The sequence below is a fragment of the Hordeum vulgare genome, chromosome 3H, assembly GCF_904849725.1.
Source record: "Hordeum vulgare subsp. vulgare chromosome 3H, MorexV3_pseudomolecules_assembly, whole genome shotgun sequence".
NCBI lineage: Eukaryota > Viridiplantae > Streptophyta > Magnoliopsida > Poales > Poaceae > Hordeum > Hordeum vulgare.
This window is the reverse complement of record NC_058520.1, coordinates 396,321,244-396,340,824: the sequence shown is the minus strand read 5'-3', so window position 1 is coordinate 396,340,824 and position 19,581 is coordinate 396,321,244.

Here is a 19,581-nt window from a genome sequence, read left to right as displayed (position 1 = left end):
AAGGATAAGGAAATTAGGGAGCTGGAGGAGAGGACGACTGCATTGATGGAGGCGGAGAGGGCACGGAATGATGCGTCTAACAGGGCCATATACGAGCTCTTCGTGGTAAGTTTCTTCTTCATGTTATTTCAAATCTTGCATTTGAATGTCCGTTTCATTAATAAATAAAAAGTTTGACTTGTCGAAACCAAATGTACAGTCTATGTGCGAGAAGAATGGCCAAGTCCCTCCGCCGATGCCAGTCATTAACGTGGCGGGGACGGTGAGTTTCATTTCAGTGCAGTGATCTTAAGAGTGTCCTTATGCTAACTACACATTGCAAACGATGTTTGGTGCAGAATATGTCCCGAAACGCATCGCACGACCCTTTTACAGTCGAGCCTTCTCCAGGGCAGCCTTCTCCAGGTGAAACAAGCCAGAGCCACCGTGCTTCACCCTAACTTAGGTATGTTATTTCTAGTGTTTTAATAAAAAATAGCTTGACTTCCATCTAATGACATAATTAGCTTAGTTAGCTCCAAAATAGCTAGACTTCCATCTAATGACATAATTAGCTTAGTTAGCTCCTAAATGACCTAAACTTCCATCTAATGACATAATTAGCTTAGTTAGCTCCAAAATAGCTAGACTTCCATCTAATGACATAATTAGCTTAGTTAGCTAAAAAATAGCTAGACTTCCATCTAATGACATAATTAGCTTAGTTAGCTCCAAAATAGCTAGACTTCCTTCTTCTTCCTCCTTCTTCCTCCTTCTCCTTCTCCTTCTTCTTTTCTTCTTCTTCTCCTCTTCCTTCACCTTCTCCTCCTCCTCCTCCTCCTCCTCCTCCTCCTTCTTTTACTTCTTCTTCTCTTCTTCTTCTCCTCTTCCTTCTTCTTCCCCTCTTCCTTCTCCTTCTCCTCCTCCTCCTCCTTCTTTTACTTCTTCTTCTCTATCTCTTCTTCTACGTAGCTTAGACTCATCCAAGAAAGGCTAAATTGGCTAATTATCCTACGAAATGTTATAATTAGCTTAGTTAGCTCCTAAATGACCTATTTAATAAAAAATGACCTATACTTAGCTAATTATCCTCGAAATGACATAATTAGCTCCAAAAAGGCATTCTTAGCCAATTTAGCCCGAAGAAGGGGACAAGAAGAGAAAAAGAGGAAAAATGAAAGGAAGGAAGAAGAAGAAGAAGAAGAGGAGAAGAAGAAGGAGGAGAGGGAGGAGGAGAAGAAGAAGGAGAAGAAGGAGGAGAAGGAGCTCCTCCTTCTCCTTCTTCTTCCTCCTTCTTCCTCCTTCTCCTTCTCCTTCTTCTTCTCCTTCTCCTTCTTCTTTTCTTCTTCTTCTCCTCTTCCTTCTTCTTCCCCTCTTCCTTCTCCTTCTCCTCCTCCTCCTCCTCCTCCTCCTCCTCCTCCTTCTTTTACTTCTTCTTCTCTATTTCTTCTTCTACGTAGCTTAGACTTATCCAAGAAAGGCTAAATTGGCTAATTATCCTACGAAATGACATAATTAGCTCCAAAAAGGCATTCTTAGCCAATTTAGCCCGAAGAAGGGGACAAGAAGAGAAAAAGAGGAAAAATGAAAGGAAGGAAGAAGAAGAAGAGGAGAAGAAGGAGGAGAGGGAGGAGGAGAAGAAGAAGGAGAAGGAGCTCCTGCTTCTCCTTCTTCTTCCTCCTTCCTCCTTCTCCTTCTCCTTCTTCTTATCCTCTTCCTTCTTCTTCTCCTCTTCCTTCTTCTTCTCCTCCTCCTCCTCCTTCTTTTACTTCTTCTTCTCTATCTCTTCTTCTATGTAGCTTAGACTCATCCAAGAAAGGCTAAATTGGCTAATTATCCTACGAAATGACATAATTAGCTTAGTTAGCTCCAAAATGACCTATTTAATAAAAAAATGACCTATACTTAGCTAATTATCCTCGAAATGACATAATTAGCTCCAAAAAGGCATTCTTAGCCAATTTAGCCCGAAGAAGGGGACAAAAGGAGAAGAAAGAGGAAAAAGGAGAAGAAAGAGGAAAAAGGAGAAGAAGGAGAAGAAGAAGGAGAAGAAGAAGGAGAAGGAGCTCCCGCTCCTTCTCCTTCTTCTTCTCCTTCTTCTCCTTCTTCTTCTCCTTCTTCTCCTTCTTCTTCTCCTTCTTCTCCTTCTTCTTCTTCTCCTCTTCCTTCTCCTTCTCCTTCTCCTTCTTCTCCTCCTCCTCCTCCTTTTTCTTCTTCTTCTCCTCTTCCTTCTCCTTCTCCTCCTCCTCCTTCTCCTCCTCCTCCTCCTCCTCCTCCTCCTTTTACTTCTTCTTCTCTTTCTCTTCTCCTATAGTTAGCTAGGGTTCCACCTAAATGACATAATTAGCTTAGTTAGCTCCTAAATGATACTTAGCTAATTTCTCTCCGAAATAACCTATATATACACTACTTCATCTAGTATTATTTTTCTAACTTTCTTATTTGTCACTTTGCAGATTACCTTCACTTCACGGGAAGCTTGGTTGATGGAATGCTTGAAGATGATTTCTTGTACCATGGGTTGTATTGAAACTATTGTAGTATATGAATATATGAAACTTTGTGAGTACGGAATGGTTTGGTACTATTGGTTGTATTTAAACTATTGTACCATGGGTGTAATATATGGTTTGGTACGGATGTAACTTGCATAATATGTATGCACTATGGATGAGACTTATTTTAATATGGTTATGAGTACAGATGGAAATTTATTTATGTCAAATATATATATATATATCCTGATTATTGTTAAAAATGCTGGATATAACAAAAAATAAATAAAAAAGGGGCTGGTTCACCTCTTTGCCGTCTGCCAACACATGGCAAAGAGGTGTTGGCAGACGGCAAAGGGGTGAACAGCCCCCTCTCTCTCACCTCTTTGCCGTCTGCCAACACATGGCAAAGAGGTGTTGGCAGACGGCAAAGGGGTGAACAGCCCCCTCTCTCTCACCTCTTTGCCGTCCGCCAACACATGGCAAAGAGGTGTTGGCAGACGGCAAAGAGAGGAGGCCTGCCGTTAACACTTAACGGGGACGTTGCAATATATGCCGTCCCATTTATTTTGCCGTCCGCCCCCTCATGGCAAAGATTCTTTGCCGTCCGCTTTGGGAAAGCAGACGGCAAAGAGCCTCTTCACCGGATTTTTTTTTGCCGTCTACTTTGCCGTCAGCTGGCGGACGGCAAAGCCTTTGCCGTCCGTGGTTGCCCCCTTTGCCGTCCGCCTTGGCAGACGGCAAAGTTCTGAATTTCAGTAGTGATTCATTGGGTTGCCTCCCAACAAGCGCTATTGTTTAACGCCCTTAGCTAGGCATAAGGTGATGGAATCACGTATAGTCATCCTTCGTGCTCAAACCATAAGTAGCCCTCATCATAGATTCATAAGGCAATCTTATTTTCTTTCTAGGAAAATGCTGCATGCCCTTCTTTAGGGGAAATTAAAATCTAATATTCCCTTCCTTCATATCGATGATAGCACCAATAGTCCTTAGGAAAGGTCTACCAAGAATAATGGGACATGAAGGACTGCAATCTATGTCAAGTACAATGAAATCCACGGGTACATAGTTCTTATTTGCAACAATAAGAACATCATCGATCCTTCCCATGGGTTTCTAGACAGTAGAATCCACAAGATGCAAATTAATAGAACACTCTTCAATCTCATGAAAACCAAGAATATCACATAAAGACTTTGGAATCGCGGAAACACTAGCACACAAATCATTGCATTCATAGTTTTTGATTTTGATTTTGATAGTAGGTTCCCACTCGTCATGAAGTTTTCTAGGTATAGAGACTTCTAATTCGAGCTTCTCTTCAAGAGATTTAATCATAGCATCTACGATATGAGCGGTGAAGGCTTTGCTTTGGCTATAAGCATGTGGAGAGTTTGCAATGGATTGCATCAAGGAAATGCATTCAAACAAGGAGCAACTATCATAATTGAATTCCTTGAAATACAAAGTGGGAGTTTCATTACTACCCAAAATTTTGATTTCTTCTACTCCACTCTCCACACCTTTATCATCAAGATAGGTGGACTCCGAATCATTGGGGCGTTTTTCAACCAAAGTGCATTCATATCCAGCCCCTTCATCAATAGGTTTGACACGCGAAAACAAAGATTCAAGAGGAGTCACACCAAGCACTTTAAGATCTTCGTGATTTGCATCACTAGAACGCACCCTTTTAAACCATTCATGCCAGCACGAATTTGGGCGGTTCTTTCTTAGCTCTCATTCATGGAGACACGCATAGCTTTCAAAGTTTCATCCAAGTTGACCTTGGAAGGAGCACATCTAACTTTCAAAGCATCAATATCACAAGACATCCTATCAACGCTCTTAGACAAATCGTCTATTTTGAGTAGTTTTTCCTCTATGGACGCATTGAAAATCTTTTGAGAGTTTATGAACTCTTTGATATTACTCTCTAAATCAGAGGGTAATTTGTTATGATTTCCATAAGTGTTGTTGTAGGAATTGCCATAATTGTTAGAGGAGTTACTAGGAAAAGGCCTAGGAACATAGTTTCTTCTAAAAGCATTGTTGTTGCCAAAATTGTTCCTACCAAAAAAATTAACGTCCAAGCTAGCGTTGCTACTCTCAATCAAGGAAGATAGTGGCATGTCATTAGGATCTAAAGGATCATTTCTACTAGCAACCAAATTCATTAAATCGTCCATCTTAGCACTAAGCGAGTTAATTTCTTCTATAGCGTGTACCTTTTTGCTAGTAGGTGACCTTTCAGTGTCCCACTGAGAGTAGTTGGTCATGATATTGTCTAGGAGTTTTGTAGCGTCTCCCAACGTGATTTCCATGAACGTTCCACCTGAGGCGGAGTCCAAGATATTGCGAGAAGCGAAATTCAAACCAGCGTAAAAGATTTGTATAATCATCGACAAACTCAAGCCATGAGCGGGACAATTTCTAATCATTAACTTCATCCTCTTCCAAGATTGTGCAACGTGTTCATGATCAAGTTGCTTGAAATTCATGATATCGTTACGTAAGGAGATAATCTTAGCCGGCGGAAAATACTTGGATATGTAAGCATCTTTGCACTTATCCCAAGAATCGATACTATTTTTAGGCAAAGAAGAAAACCAAGTTTTTGCGCGATCTCGCAACGAGAAAGGAAAAAGCTTCAACTTAATCACGTCATTATCCACATCTATTTTCTTTTGCATATCGCAAAGCTCAATGAAGGTATTGAGATGGCATGCGTTATTTTCGCTAGGAAGGCCAGAGAATTGCTCTTTCATAACAAGATTCAGCAAAGCTGCGTTGATTTCATATGATTCCGCACTAGTGGCGGGAGCAATCGGAGTACTAATAAAATCATTATTATTGGTACTCGAGAAGTTGCAAAGTTTGGTGTTTTCAGCCATAATGACTTCAACAAACAAAAAAGCACACAAGCAAGAAAGAAAACCGGCAAAGGAAAACGACAAAGGGCAAAAGAAAACGGCAAAGGAAAATGGCAAAAAGGCAGATGAAAACGGCAAAGGAGAAAGGCAAATGAAAACGGAAAATGTGAAGTGGGGGAGAGGAAAACGAGAGGCAACTGGCAAAAAAGGTAAATGCAAGAGATGAGTTTGTGACACCTACTTGGATAGATGACTTGATCTCTCCTCCTTGCGCCAAAAATCAGCACGTTGAAGAGAGACTATTCTTGACTTGATCCTCCCCGGCAACAGCGCCAGAAATCCTTCTGCTACTGCGACAACAGACCTTCCCTGGTACGGCGCCAGGAATCCTGCTGCTACGGCTACGCCTTTAGGGACTTCCTTGGCAAATATGCAAAGGATTTCCCTGCGGCCTTCGAGCCTTGAGTTGGTGTTCCCTTGAAGAGGAAAGGGTGATGTAGCACAGCGGCGGTAAGTATTTCCCTCAGTTTTGAGAACAAAGGTATCGAACCAATGGAAGATCTCGTCAAGTCTCAAGTACCTGCACAAACACAAAGAGCTTGCACCCAACGCTATGAAGGGGTTGTCAATCCCTTATAGATTGTTTGCAAAGTGAGAACTGAAAGCAACAAAGTAAACAAGCAAAGTAAAAGTGAAAGTGGAAACGATAGTTGTGAATAGACCCGGGGGAGCGTAGTGTTCACTAGTGGCTTCTCTCATGAAAGCAAGTAGATGGTGGGTGAACGAATTACTGTCGTGCAATTGATAGAACCGCGCAAAGTCGTGACATTATATAAGGGAATGATTATATCTATAGGCATCACGTCCAAAACAAGTAGACCGATACTTTCTGCATCTACTACTATTACTCCACACATCGACCGCTATCCAGCATGCATCTATTGTATTAAGTCCAAAAGAACAGAGTAACACCTCAAGCAAGATGACATTATGTAGATGGACAATCTCATATCTACCATAAAAGCCCATCTTGTTACCCTTGATGGCAACAACATGATGCGTGCCTTGCTGCCCCTTCTGTCACTGGGAAAGGTCACCACATGGTATGCACCCAAAAAACCAAGCACTTCTCCCATTGCAAGAATCATAGATCTGGTTGGCCAAACAAAACCAGACTCGGAGAGACTAACAAGGATATCAAATCATGCATATAATAAATCAGCAAAGACTCAAATATAATTCATAGATAATCTGATCACAAATCCACAATTCATCGGATCTCGACAAACACACCGCCAAAGAGGATTACATTGATAGATCTCCATGAAGATCATGGAGAACTTTGTATTTAAGATCCAAGAGAGAGAAAAAGCCATCTAACTACTAACTACGGACCCGTAGGTCTGAAGTGGACTACTCACGAGTCATTGGAGAGGCAATGATGTTGATGTAGAAGCCCTCCAACTCCAAAGTCCCCTCCGGCAGGGCACCGAGAAGGGTCTCGAGATGAGATCTCGCGGAAACGGAAGCTTGCGGCGGCGGAAAAGTGTTTTTGTGGACGCCCTGATTTTTCGTGGATTTTTAGGGAATTTATAGGCCAAAGACCTAGGGCAGGGGAGCGCCAGGGGGGCCACAAGCTTGGTTGCCGGGGCCACAAAAAAAAAGGAACCGGCGCTTGGCACGGAATTAATAAGTTAGTCCCAAAAAAGATATAAAAGGTAAACAAAACATCCAAAGTTGACAAGATAACAGCGTGAAACCATCAAAAATTATAGATACGTTTGAGACGTATCATTAACACAGGAACTAAAAAACAATTATTTTAAGGTCAAAACTAATCCTAATGGTAACTGAAGTGAGACTGTGCCGACGGCGATTGCATCAACCTTGGAATCATTTCCCACGCGCATCGTCACTTCATCCTTCGCGAGCCTTCGTTTATTCCGCAGTTCCTGCTTTGAGTTGCAAATATGAGCAACGGAACCGGTACTAAATACCCAGGCACTACTACGAGAGTTGGTTAGGTACACATCAATACCATGTATATCACATATACCTGGTTTGGCGTTGGCCGCCTTCTTATCAGCCAAATACTTGGGGCAGTTGCGCTTCCAGTGACCCATCCCCTTGCAATAATAGCACTCAGTTTCCGGCTTCGGTCCAGCTTTGGGTTTCTTCGTCGGAGGAGCAACAGCTTTGTGAATCTTCTTGGAGTTACCCTTCTTGCCTTTGCCGTTTTTCTTGAAACCATTGGTCTTATTCACCATCAACACTTGATGTTCTTTCCGGAGTTCTGATTCTATGACTGCCAGCATCGCGAATAACTCCTCGGGTGACTTATTCATCCCTTGCATGTTATAGTTCAACACAAAGCTCTTGTAGCTAGGTGGCAGTGATTGAAGAATTTTGTCATTGATAGCCTCTCGTGGGAGTTCAATCCCCAGCTCAGCTAGACGGTTTGAGTACCCAGACATTTTGAGCACATGTTCACTGACAGGCGAATTCTCCTCCATTTTGCAAGCATAGAATTTATCGGAGGTCTCATTCCTCTCGATGTGGGCATTCTTCTGAAAGATAAACTTCAACTCCTGGAACATCTCATATGCTCCATGACGTTCAAAGCATCGTTGAAGTCCCGGTTCTAAGCCATACAAGAATGCACATTGAAATACTGAGTAGTCCTCCTTACGTGTTTGCCAAGCGTTCAAAGCATCTTGATGAGATGTAGCGGGTGGTTCATCTCCTAGCGCTGCATCAAGGACATAATTCTTTTTCCCAGCTTGTAGGATGAGCCATAGATTATGAGCCAAATCTACAAAGTTGGTACCATCACCTTTCAGCTTAGCTTTCTCTAGGAACGTATTGAGATTCAGGGTTGCTACTGTGTGAGCCATTGATGTACAACATAAAATATTGCAAAGTGGACTTAGACTATGTTCAAGACAATTAGAGTTTAGCTAATCAAATTATTAATAAGCTCCCACTCAAATAGACATCCCTCTAGTTACTTGAGTGTGGCATGATCCAAATTCACTAACTCAAGCCTGATCATCACGTGAGTTGAGTGCAGTTTCAGTGGTAAACATCTCTATGTTAATCATATCAACTATACGATTCATGCTCGACCTTTCAGTATCATGTGTTCCGAGGCCATGTCTGCACATGCTAGGCTCATCAAGTTTAACCCGAGTGTTCCGCGTGTGCAACTATTTTGCACCCGTTGTATGTGAATGTTGAGTCTATCACACCCGATCATCATGTGGTGTCTCGAAACGACGAACTGTCGCAACAGTGCACAGTCGGGGAGAACACAATTTTATCTTGAAATTTAGTGAGGGATCACCTTATAATGCTACCGTCATTCTAAGCAAGATAAGGTACATAAAAGGATTAACATCACATGCAATTCATAAATGACATGATATGGCCATGATGTTGTGCTTCTTGATCTCCATCACCAAAGCACCGACATGATCTTTATCGTCACCGGCGCCACACCATGATCTCCATCATCGTGCCTCCATCGAGGTTGTCGTGCTATCTATGCTATTACTACTAAAGCTACAACCTAGCAATATAGTAAATGCATCTGCAACCACAAACGTTAGTTTAAAGACAACCCTATGGCTCCTGCCGGTTGCCGTACCATCGACGTGCAAGTCGATATTTAACTATTACAACATGATCATCTCATACATCCAATATATCACATCATGTCTTTGGCAATATCACATCACATGCATACCCTGCAAAAACAAGTTAGACGTCCTCTAATTTGTTGTTGCATGTTTACGTGGCTGCTATGGGTATATAGTATGATCGCATCTTACTTACGCAAAACCACAATGGAGATGTGAAAATTGCTATTTAATCTCTCTCCAAGGACCGCCTCGGTCAAATCCAATTCAACTGAAGTTTAAGAAGCAGGCACCCGCCAGTCATCTTTATGCAACAAGTTGCATGTTAGTCGATGAAACCGGTCTCTCGTAAGCGTACGAGTAATGTTGGTTCGGGCCGCTTCAATCCAACAATATCGCCGAATCGAGAAAAGACTAAGGAGGGCAGCAGATCGAACATCAACGCCCACAAAAACTTTTGTGTTCTACTCGAGATTATATCTACGCATGAACCTAGCTCATGATGCCACTGTTGGGGAACGTTGCATGGGAAATAAAAAAATTCCTACGCACACGAAGACCTATCATGGTGATGTTCATCTACGAGAGGGAGATCGGATCCACATACCCTTGTAGATTGCTAAGCGGGAAGCGTTAAGAAACGCGGTTGATGTAGTGGAACAGCTTCGTGATTCAAATCACCATCGTCCCATGATCCGTTCCGATCTAGCACCGAATGGACGACACCTCTGCGTTCAGCACACATACAGCTCATTGACAATCTCCGCCTTCTTGATCCAGCAAGAGAGACAAGGAATTAGATGAGTTCTCTGGCAGCGTGATGGCGCGTTGATACGTCTCCAACGTATCTATAATTTTTTATGGTTCCATGCTATTATCTTGTCAAACTTTGGATGTTTTGTATGCCTTTTATATCTTTTTTGGGACTAACTTATTAACTCAGTGTCAAGTTCCAGTTCTTGTTTTTTCCGTGTTTTTGACCCTTTTCAGAGGAGGATTTTAAACGGTGTCCAAACGGAATAAAACTTCCGAAAAGATTTTTTCCGGAACAGAAGATACGCACGAGACGTGAGAACCAGGGCAAAAGCCACCAAGGGACGCCACAAGCCCCCTAGGCGCGGCCAAGGGGGCCGCGCCTAGCAGGCTTCTGGGCCCCCTGTGGCTCGTCTGCCCTACCTCTTGCGCCTATAAATTGCTGAAAAATCCAAAACTACGCGAGAGATCCACGAAAATACTTTTCCGCCGCCGCAAGCTTCTGTCTCCGCAAGATCCCATCTGGGGCATGTTCTGGTGCGCTGCCGAAGGGGGATTCGGATACGGAGGGCTTCTTCATCAACACCATGACCTCTCCGATGATGCGTGAGTAGTTCACCATAGACCTTCGGGTCCATAGATAGTAGCTATATGGCTTCTTCTCTCTCTTGGATCTTCAATACAAAGTTCTCCATGATCTTCATGGACATTTATCCGATGTAATCTTCTTTTGCGGTGTGTTTGTCGAGATCCGATGAATAGTGGATTTATGATCAGATTATCTATGAATCTTATTTGAGTTTCTTCTGATCTCTTATATGCATGATTACATATCCTTGTAATTCTTTCGAGTTGTGGGTTTGTTTGGCCAACTTGATCTATGATTCTTGCAATGGGAGAAGTGCTTGGTTTTGGGTTCATACCGTGCGGTGACCTCACCCAGTGACAGAAGGGGTAGCGAGGCACGCATCATGTTGTTGCCATCAAGGGTAAAAAGATGGGGTTTACATCATTGGTTTGAGTGTATCCCTCTACATCATGTCATCTTGCTTAAGGCGTTACTTTGTTCGTCATGAACTCAATACACTAGATGCATGATGGATAGCGGTCGATGTGTGGAGTAATAGTAGTAGATGCAGAAAGTATCGGTCTACTTGTCTCGTACGTGATGCCTATATGTATGATCATTGCCTTAGATATGGTCATGACTTTGCTCGGTTCTATCAATTGCTCGACAGTAATTTGTTCACCCACCGTGATATTTGCTATTTTGAGAGAAGCCTCTAGTGAACATTATGTCCCCCTGGTCTACTTCACACCATATTTTCAGCCTTTCACTTTTACTTCATTGCACTTTCCGCCTTCAGATCTCACTTTGCAATCAATCTTGAAGGGATTGACAACCCCTTTATAGCGTTGGGTGCAAGCTCGTTTGTGTTTGCGCATGTACTCTAGACACTTGGCTTGATTCTCCTACTGGATTGATACCTTGGTTCTCAAACTAAGGGAAATACTTACTGCTCATGTGCTGCATCACCCTTTCCTCTTCAAGGGAAAACCCAACGCAAGCTCAAGAGGCAGCAGAAGGATTTCTGGCGCCGTTGTCGGGGAGGATCAAGTTCTAGGTGAAGCTCATCCAAGTAAGTGTCGCAATCTCATCTCTTGCATTTACTTTTTTGCCTCTCGTTTTCCTCTCCCCCACTACTGAAAAACAAAAATTTCCAAAAATATTTGCATTTTTCGTTTGCCTTTCCTTTGCTTGTGTGTTATGTGCCTTCAATATGCTTGCATCTTCGCTTGCTGAAAATCTATTGATATGGATCCTCATCCACTTGCTAATCTCTTTAAGAGATCCAATTATGTTGATCCAATTGCTGGTGAGTTGAGTGCACTTGACTATCTTTATGGAGTCTTTCTTGAGATGCGTGAATCTGAAAATCGTGATGAAGAAATTTATGAAGTGATTCACGAGGGCTCCTTGAATGAAAAGCATAATTGCAATGGTTTCATTACAAATTATAGTAATGACAATCATGCTAAAAATATGCAAAACCCTAAGCTTGGGGATGCTAGTTTTGCTATGTCCACTACTTGTTGCAATGATCGTGAATGATCTTGAAAATTTGTTTAACCCTCATGATGATTATGATATTTGCAATAATATTGAAAGTGGATTTGGAGAAGTCATGACTTTAGTTGATGATAATCCCACTATTTTTGAAGAGCGTCAACTTTGCATGCATGTGGATCATGAGAAGAATATCCTTTGTGATAGCTATATTGTTGAATTTGATTATGATCCCACATGTAATTTCTATGAGAGAGGAAGATATTGTGGTAGAAACTTTCATGTTACCAAATTACCTCACGTTATGTTGAGATTGCTATTGTCTCTTTCTTCTTCCTTGCATTTGGTAACTATTGGTTGTCTTGCCAATTTGTTTTCCTATAAAATGCCTATGCATAGGAAGTATGTTAGACATAGATATGTTTGTCACATGTTTCATGATGCTCCCTTCGTGTCTGATTACTATCTTTTATGTGAGCATCGTTGAATTATCAATGCCTAGCTAAGGGTGTTAAACAATAGCGCTTGTTGGGAGGCAACCCAATGAATGTATCTTTTTTCTTTCTGTTTTGTATCGTCAACGCCATCATAATTCTGTTATGATTGTGTCTTTTGTGTTACTTTTTTTGTTTGAGCCAAGCAAAACCTTTATGACTAGTTTGGTGTTGGTTGTTTGATCCTGCTGGAAAAAGACAGAAACTTTTCGCCAACGAAATTATTTTTCATTTTTATTCAGAAAGAGCTTTTAAGTTGATTCTTTTTCTTCTGGTTGATATGCCTTTTTCCAAGGCTGTCGTAATTTTTCAAAATTTTGGAGGTACCATAAGTATACGAAGTATACATATTGCTACAGACTGGTCTACTTTTGATAGATTCTGTTTTTGTTATGTTGGTTGCTTGTTTTGATGAAACTATGGATAGTATTGGGGGGTACTAGCCATGGAAAAGTGAGAATACAGTAATCTAACACCAATATAAATAGAAATCAAGATTGCTACAGTACCTAAAGAGGTGGTAGTTTATTTTCTTGTGCTAATGATATCACGAGTTTCTGTTTAAGTTTTGTGTTGTGAAGTTTTCAAGTTTTGGGTGATGTTCTCATGGACAAAGGGATAAAGAGTGGAAAGAGATCAAGCTTGGGGATGGCCAAGGCATCCCAAGCCAAATTGAAGGACACCAAAAAGCCTAAGCTTGGGGATGCCCCGGGAAGGCATCCCCTCTTTCGTCTTCAATCCATCGGTAACATTACTTGGAGCTATATTTTTATTCACCACATGATATGTGTTTTGCTTGGAGCGTCTTGTATCGTAGGAGTCTTTTCTTTTTGTTGTGTCACAATCGTCCTTGTTGCACACCTTTTGAGAGAGACATGCACTCATCGTGAATTTGCTAGAATACTCATTGTGCTTCACTTATATCTTTTGAGTTGGGCAATTTTGCTCTTTGTGCTTCACTTAGATATTTTAGAGCACGGCGGTGCGTAACTTGGTAGTTGGCTTGTGCTATGAAAGTAGTCCCAAAGGTTATAGGTATCCAAAGAGGATACAATAAAACTTCCGTCTTCATGTGCATTGAGTAGAAATAGAAGTTTGATTCCTCTCAGTTAGTTTTGAGACGTGGATTTGGTAATATTAAGAGTTATGTTAGTAGGGTGTTGTGAATATAGAAATACTTGTGTTGAAGTTAGCGATTCCCGTAACATGCACGTATGGTGAACCGCTATGTTAGGAAGTCGGATCATAATTGATCTTTTGATTGTCATCCTTTGTGTTGCGGAAGGGATCGTGCGATGGTTTACACCTACCAACCCTTCCCCTAGGAGTATGCGTTTAGCACTTTTTTTCGATTACTAATAAAAAATTTCGCAATAAGTATATGAGTTCTTCATGACTAATGTGAGTCCATGGTATAGATGCACTTTCACCTTCCACCATTGCTAGCCTCTCTAGTACCGCGCAATTTTCGCCGGTGCACAAACCCACCATATGCCTTCCTCAAAACAGCCACCACACCTACCTACTATGGCATTTTCATAGCCATTCCGAGACATATTCCCATGCAACTCCCACCGTTCCGTCTCATGACTTGTGCCGTCACTCTCATATTGCCATTGCATGATTATAAGATAGCTAGCGAGATGTTTCAACGTCATACGGCAAGCTAGATCGTTGCACATCCTGGTACACTGCCGGAGGCATTTCCTATAGAGTCATCATCGTTCTAAACTTTGAGCTGTGAGTAAATAAAAGTGTGATGATCATCATTATTAGAGCATTGTCCCATGTGAGGAAATTAAAAAAAAAGAGGCCAAAGTTGCCCACAAAAAAAAGAGAAAAGAAAAAAAAGAGCCCAAAGAGCCCAAACAAAAAAAAGAGAGAAAAAGAGAGAAGGGACAATGCTACTATCTTTTCCACACTTGTGCTTCATATTAGCACCATGTTCTTCATGATTGAGAGCCTCTCATTTTGTCACACCATATACTAGGGGGTATCTTTATTATATAACTTGGCTTGTATATTCCAATGATGGGCTTCCTCAAAATTGCCCTAGGTCTTCGTGAGCAAGCAAGTTGGATGCACACCCACTAGTTCTCCTTTTGAGTTTTGACATACTTATAGCTCTAGTGCATCCGTTGTATGGCAATCCCTACTCATTCACATTGATATCTATTAATGGGCATCTCCATAGTCCTTTGATACGTCGAGTCAATGTGACCATCTCCTCCTTTTTGTCTCACAAGTTCACCACACTCTATTCCACCTATAGTGCTATATCCATGGCTCACGCTCATGTATTGCGTGATAGTTGAAAAAGGTTTGAGAAAGTAAGAGTGCGAAAACAATTACTTGGCCAATACCGGGGTTGTGCATGATTTAAATTAGTTGTGTGGGGATGATGGACCATAGCCAGACTATATGATTTTGTAGGGATAACTTTCTTTGGCCTTGTTATTTCAAAAGTTCATGATTACCTTGCTAGTTTGCTTGAAAAATTATTGTTTTCATGTCAATAGCAAACTATTGTTTTGAATCTTACGGATCTGAACATTCATGTCACATGAAAGAAGTTACAAAGGACAACTACGCTAGGTAGCATTCCACATCAAAAATTTAGTCTTTATCACTTCCCTACTCGAGGATAAGCAGGACTTAAGATTGGGGATGCTTGATACGTCTCCAACATATCTATAATTTTTGATGGTTCCATGCTATTATCTTGTCAAACTTTGGATGTTTTGTATGTCTTTTATATCTTTTTTGGGACTAACTTATTAACTCAGTGCCAAGTGCCAGTTCCTGTTTTTTCCGTGTATTTGACCCTTTTCAGAGGAGGATTTTAAACGGTGTCCAAACGGAATAAAACTTCCCAAAAGATTTTTTCCGGACCAGAAGATACGCACGAGACGTGAGAACCAAGGCAGAAGCCACCACGGGACGCCACAAGCCCCCTAGGCGCGGCCAGGGGGCGCGCGCCTAGCCGGCTTGTGGGCCCCCTATGGCTCGTCTGCCCTACCTCTTGCACCTATAAATTCCTGAAAAAATCCAAAACTGCGCGAGAGATCCACGAAAATACTTTTCCGCCACCGCAAGCTTCTGTCTCCGTACGATCCCATCTGGGGCACGTTCTGGTGCCCTGCCAGAGTGGGGATTCGGATACGGAGGGCTTCTTCATCAACACCATGACCTCTCCGGTGATGCGTGCGTAGTTCACCACAGACCTTCGGGTCCTTAGCTAGTAGCTAGATGGCTTCTTCTCTCTCTTGGATCTTCAATACAAAGTTCTCCATGATCTTCATGGAGATCTATCTGATGTAATCTTCTTTTGCGGTGTGTTTGTCGACATTCGATGAATTGTGGATTTATGATCAGATTATCTATGAATCTTATTTGAGTTTATTCTGATCTCTTATATGCATGATTTCATATCCTTGTAATTCTCTTCGAGTTGTGGGTTTTGTTTGGCCAACTTGATCTATGATTCTTGCAATGGGAGAAGTGCTTGGTTTTGGGTTCGTACCGTGCGGTGACCTCATCCAGTGACAGAAGGGGTAGCGAGGCACGCATCGTGTTGTTGTCATCAAGGGTAAAAAGATGGGGTTTACATCATTGGTTTGAGTTTATCCCTCTACATCATGTCATCTTGCTTAAGGCGTTACTCTGTTCGTCATGAACTCAATACACTAGATGCATGCTGGATAGCGGTCGATGTGTGGAGTAATAGTAGTAGATGTAGAAAGTATCAGTCTACTTGTCTCGGACGTGATGCCCATATGTATGATCACTGCCTTAGATATTGTCATGACTTTGCACGGTTCTATCAATTGCTCGATAGTAATTTGTTCACCCACCGTGATATTTGCTATTTTGAAAGAAGCCTCTAGTGAACACTATGGCCCCCGGGTCTACTTCACACCATATTTTCAGCCTTTCACTTTTACTTCGTTGCACTTTCCGCCTTCAGATCTCACTTTGCAATCAATCTTGAAGGGATTGACAATCCCTTTATAGCGTTGGGTGCAAGCTCGTTTGTGTTTGCGAAGGTACTCTGGACACTTGGCTTGATTCTCCTACTGGATTGATACCTTGGTTCTCAAACTGAGGGAAATATTTACTGCTCCTGTGCTGCATCACCCTTTCCTCTTCAAGGGAAAAACCAACACAATGTCAAGAGGCAGCACGCGCCGGTGATAATGATGATCTATTCCTGCAGGGCTCCGCCCGAGCTCCGCAGAAAACCGATCTAGAGGAAGAACTACGAAGTAGAGGTTCACGGTTGCACGTGGCAAAGTTGTGTCTCAAAAACCCTAAAACCTCTAGTATATATAGGAGGAGGGGAGGGGCTAGCCTTGGGGCTCAAGAGAGCCCCTAGGGCGTCGGCCAAGTGGAGGAGGAGGGACTCCAACTCCAATCCGATTTGGGGAAGGAGGAGTCCCCTCCTTCCCACCTCCCTCTTTTTTTCTTTTTCTCCTTTGATTTTTCTTTTAGCCGATGTATCTATATTGGTCTGGCCTCACCAGCCCACCAAGGGCTGGTGCGCCACCCATCGGCTATTGGGTTCTCTCCCGGGTGGGTGGCCCCCTCCCGGAAAAAACCGGAACCAATTCGTCACTCCCGGTACACTGCCGGTAATGCCCGAAATCTTTCTGGAGGCCGAATGAAACAATCATATATATCAATCTTCGTTTTTGGACCATTCGGGAAACCCTCATGATGTCCGTGATCTCATCCGAGACTCTGAACAACCTTCGGTCACCAACGCCTATAACTCAACTATATCGAAACATCACTGAACCTTAAGTGTGCAGACCCTGCGGGTTTGAGAACTATGCAGACATGACCTAAGACACTCCCCGGTAAATTTCCAACAGCGGGACCTGTATGTCCATATTGGATCCTAGACATTTTACGAAGATCTTATGGGTTGACCTCTGTGCCATGGATTCATATAATCCTGTATACCATTCCCTTTGTCCTTCGGTATGTTACTTGCCCGAGATTTGATCGTCGGTATCCCTATACCTATTTCAAGCTCGTTACCGGCAAGTCCCTTTACTCGTTCCGTAATACAAGATCCCGTGACTAACACGTTAGACACATTGCTTGCAAGGCTTATATGTGATGTTGTATTACCGAGTGGGCCCCGAGATACCTCTCTGTCACACGGAGTGACAAATCCCAGTCTTGATCCATGCTAACTCAACAGACACCTTCGGAGATACCTGTAGAGCACCTTTATAGTCACCCAGTAACGTTGCGACGTTTGATACACACAAGGTATTCCTCCGGTGTCAGTGAGTTACACGATCTCATGGTCATGGGAATGAATACTTGACACACAGAAAACAATAGCAACAAAATGACACGATCACATGCTATTCACAGTTTGGGTCTTGTCCATCACATCATTCTCCCAATGATGTGATCCAGTCATCAAGTGAAAACACTTGCATATGGTCAGAAAACCTTAACCATTCTTGATCAACTGGCTAGTCAACTAGAGGCTTACTAGGGACATTGTTTTGTCTATATATCCACACATGCATTTATGTTTTCATTCAATACAATTATAGCATGGATAATAAACGATTATCTTGAAACAGGAAATATAATAATAACTATTTTATCATTGCCTCTAGGGCATATTTCCAACACCCAAATCACACAAAGCATGACATTCATAATCTTTCATTTTAATTTTAATAGTAGGTTCCCACTCATCATAAAGCTTTCCAGGTATAGAAACTTCATACCACTTTGACTATAAGCATGTGGAGAATTCAAGATGGATTTAACAAGGAAACACAATCAATCAAAGAGAAACTATCATAATTAAAGTCCTTGAAATCAGAAAGAGTGGGTTCATTGCTATTTAAAGTTTCAACCTCTTCCATCCCACTTTTATCAATCTTATCATTAAGATCTAAAAACTCTAAATCATTGGGACGCCTTTTAACTAAAGTTGACTCATCTCCAGTCCCATATTTTTTAAGATTTATACCAGAAAACGAAGATTCAATAGGTGTCACACCAATCACTTTAAGATCTTCATCATTATTATCATGAAAAAACACATTTCCAAGCCATTCACGCTTAGCACGTATTCTAGCAGTTCTTTCCTTACACTCATCAATAGGAAATCTCATAGATTTTAAAGACTCATTAATATCATGCTTGGGTGGAATAGATCTAATTTTCAAAGAATCAATCTCAAGAGAAATTCACAAGATTCCGCACTAGTGGCAGGAGCAATCAGAGTACTAATAAAATCATTATTATCACATATCTTGGTATTCTCTTGAGCCATCATGACAAAACAAGCAATCTAGCACACAAGCAAGCAAACAAAAAGACGTCCGGAAAAAGGGCGAATAAAAAGGCAAATCTTTTTGGTATTTTCTGAAAATCTTTTTAGAAACGGGGGAGAGGAAAACGAGAGGCAAATGGAAAATAAAGTAAATGCAAGAGATGAGTTCGTAATGGGTACTTCGTAGGCGTGATCTAGCTATGTATCCTCCCCGGCAACGGCGCTAGAAATCCTTCTTGCTACCTCTTGAGCTTGCATTGGTTTTCCCTTGAAGAGGAAAGGGTGATGCAACGAAGTAGATAAGTATTTCCCTCACTTTGTTGAGAACCAAGGTATCAATCCACTAAGAGGAACAAGCAAGGCCCCAATAGTAGTACCTACACAAATAATCAAACTCTTGCACCCAACGCTATAAAGGGGTTGTCAATCCCTTCAGAGATATTTGCAAGGATGAGATCTGATAGAGATAGATATAAAAGATTGCAGAAACAAAAGTAAATAAATTGCAGCAAAGTATTTTTCGTTTATAGATCTGAAAATATAATATGGAAAATAGACCCGGGGGGCATAGGTTTCACTAGAGGCTTCTCTCATGAAAGAAAATAATGCGGTGGGTGAAAAAATTACTGTCGAGCAAATGATTATGAAGATATCCAAAGCAATGATTATGCATATAGGCATCACATTCGTGTCAAGTAGACCGAAACGATTCTGCATCTACTACTATTACTCCACACATCAACCGACTCTTGCCTGCATCTAGAGTATTAAGTCCATGAAGAACAGAGTAACACATTAAGTAAGATGACATGATGTAGAGGGATAAACTCAAGCAATATGATGAAAACCCCATCTTTTTTATACTTGATGGCAACAATACAATACGTGCCTCGCTACCCCTACTTTGTCAGTGGGTGAGGACACCGCAAGATTGAACCCAAAACTAAGCACTTCTCACATTGCAAGAA